This window comes from Mastomys coucha, unplaced genomic scaffold (assembly GCF_008632895.1).
Source record: "Mastomys coucha isolate ucsf_1 unplaced genomic scaffold, UCSF_Mcou_1 pScaffold8, whole genome shotgun sequence".
NCBI lineage: Eukaryota > Metazoa > Chordata > Mammalia > Rodentia > Muridae > Mastomys > Mastomys coucha.
In genome coordinates, this window is record NW_022196914.1 from 28,832,915 (window position 1) to 28,836,318 (window position 3,404).

Genomic DNA, 3,404 nt, shown 5'->3' on the forward strand with positions numbered 1-3,404 from the left:
TATTATTTCAATTTAAAAGATAATGCTTTTTCTGTTGCCAAAAAGAATGTTGCCCTAGGAAAGATATATTCTACTGGTCAATGTAAGGACCCAGAGTTAGGGTGGGGACAGAGTTGTTTTGCTTTTATCCAACAGGAAGAGAAAAGCTATGGCTCCCATCCAAAATGTTGGAAATAAGATGTAACTGGGGAAGACCCCCCTGTAGATCTTTGCTACAGAGAGACAGGGAGAGATTAGGAAAATCAATAATACATGTAATATATATGCTGATTCCTCTATATGAGAAAAGCTCTGAGCCTGGCTGAGCCATGAATATCTATATGCAGTCAATAAATCTTATTGACTACAAAGTCTTTGGGTCTTATGCCATTCTCTTGAATGGCATAGATAAAAATTTATATTGCAAAGCTAGGCACTTCCTCACCCAGTGAGGCTGAGCAGTCTTGTCTAGCCTCAGTGAGAAAGGAAGCACCTAGCCTCAGAGAAACTTGAAGTTTGGGGGGGGGCTGATACCTAAGGGGGCCCCCACCCACTTAGAGAAGAGGAGGGAGTATGGGGGGTGGTAAGGATTTTGGGAGGGGGTGACTGGGAAAGAGCAGTGAATGGGATGTAAAATGAATAAGTAAAAAATTAAATTAAATTTAAAAAATAAACAAAATGAACACTTAAAAAAATCACATTGGAATTTACTTACAATCCAAACTAGCTTAAGAAAGACAAATACCTTTCACCTGATCAAAGAACAAGGAATCTTCATTAACTGATCTGTGTACCTTGCACATTCCATACATATACTAATGCAGAACTGTGTATTACTTGGGAGACTTTTATATCCACACAAAAAAAAGAGACAACCAAAGAACCAGCCCTATCAGGATATCTCAGGGATGCTCAAGCACATGATCCTGCCTCAGAGGTCCTAGATGCTGTTTCCTCAGGAAACATATTCTATAATAAGAACAATGAAGCTTCCAGAACAGCTTCAGGGAAGGCTGTTGACTCCAGATGACTTCAGTTCATTCAGCCTTTCGGACTGATCCAGCCAGGACTTCAATTAAAGCTGATACTTTCCCATCCCACAGAGACTGGACAACAAAATGATAAGCTACTTCTCCCAGGACTTGGCCAATATCATAATTTTCTTAGGGTCTCCAATTTCTTTACGGTCCCCAATTATCTTAGGGTCCCTAAAAGAAGCCCTAGCCCCTAAACACCAGGAAGTAATTTTAAGAGAACATGCTGCCCCATTCCCAAGAGGTGGGATAGATGAATTTTGGTTGTTCTATGGGATGCTTGTTGTGATAAAGGTGTTGCTTACAAGTTATTAGATGGTTTTGGCTCAGGAACAAAACAATAGGAGTTAAACTCAAGGTTTCTCCCTCTATTTTCTTTTATTTTCTCTATTCTTCTTTTTCCTATATAGGGGGAGTGGGTTTGAAGAGAAAAAAGGGGATACAGAAAATATTATAGGAAAGAGTGGGGATTTAGGAATATTATAGAAATAATAGGAAAGAGAAATAGATTAGTGAATCTACTCTTAAAACAAAAAGCAGTTTATAGCCATGTTACACAATTGTATATTGGTTCAATATTGAGACAATGTTTATGTTACACTGGTATAGATCTTGTATATGGATACAAAATTGAGGTTATATTTTGCTACAACATACTATATATACATGTTTTCAACTTTTATTTGAGGTATTATTGTTCCTAGGTGATTATTAAAAATGCAATATTAAGTTTGAGTTCTTTTAAAAACTGCTATTACAATATGTTTAGGATATTTTAGAAAAACAAGTTAATAGTCAAACTCATGGTCATATTCAATAGCAGACTAGTTCATCAGAAGATGTATATGCTTCCTAGGTTGAACAGATACTAAATAGCTAAACACAAGTTTGCCTGTTCAAATACGTTATTAGATAGATGGTCTTCAAAAGCCTCAGAGATTATCGCATTTATTACAGAATATGGTATTTAAAGATGTTCTTATTAATTTAAGGCCTTTTTGACACCGAGACATGTTAGCTCTACGCAGTACACCATATTAGATTTGGAAGATGAACATTAAAGAACCTCCATTTGGAGATGGCTTCAATTACAGCAAGCTAGCCACTGGACAAAGAAAATCTGCTAACTTAATCTGCAGACAGAATACTGTTCAAAATGGATAATACTTGGCAGGCAGTTAAAGTCAACTGCCAAACCCTGCCAAGGCAGGGTAAGCAAGTGCTTCATAATTCCTGCTTCACAAATATGAGACTCCCAGATAAACTGATCCAAAAGGGTGAAGGTAGATGCTCCAATTTTACAGAAAATTTTGGAGACTGTCCTGTCACCCAGCTGCCTGACAATTCTATAGTTTTGGAAGTTGGTTACCTGTGCTTCCTACATACTCAAGTGTCTGATAGGGCTGAAGACTAGATAGTTATAATCTCACAATTAAACGTACATTATAAAGGCTCTAAGAAACTATTTTAGGTTCTAGGGAGATGTTTTAAAGTTGGTAATTACAAGTTATGAAAGTCAGATTTAAATGCTTACACGGGTAATGAAAAAAAATAAAGATTTAAATACAGAACTCTGAACTCACCAAGATAGGATAGATAATAGAATACTGTCTGCTAAGTTATCAAATACAAATGGATTGGACACATGAATGTAATTAAATTATTACACCATAGATTTCAGAATTGTTTCATATTGTTCTTATGATCGTTTGTTATTTTTTTTCTTTTCTTTTTTTCCTTTTTTTTCTCCCCTCCCCCTTTCCCCCCCCCCCCCGGTAGTTTATTACTTTAAGAGAAAGAGCCTTTTTATTTAGACAAAAGGGGGCCATGTTGAGGTTGGTCTGGTGCTGTTAAGTATTCAAATGCTAAATACTGGCCCCCAAGATCTGGTTGCCCCAAGATGAGCAAATTATCACAAACATCACTTTGTTGTGCAAACCTTACTCTCAAGTTAATTGAGCAATAAAAGGCTAAAGCTTGTTATTGGGCAATAGAGAGAGAGAAAGGCAAGACTTGAGGATAGACTGAGTGGTCTCAGTAAAGACTAGAAGAGGATCAGGAGAGGAGAAGGCTGGCATGTGAGATGGACCATAAGCACCTGGTCAGGAGAAACAGCAAGTAACAAGAAGCAATATGGCTGAGATGTAAGTTAGAATAATAGCTCAAAACCTGCCCAATCTAGACTTATGGCTTGTAAAGAAAATACCAGGACTGTGTGTCTTTTATCCAGGCTAGGTAGAACATATATGTTCTATCATAAAATAGAAGAGTCAAAAATGGGCATAACTTTATTTGTATAAAACACATGAAATAAAAGTAATTATGCTGGGCAGTGGTGGCGCATGCCTTTAATCCCAGCACTTGGGAGGCAGAAGCAGGTGGATTTCTGAG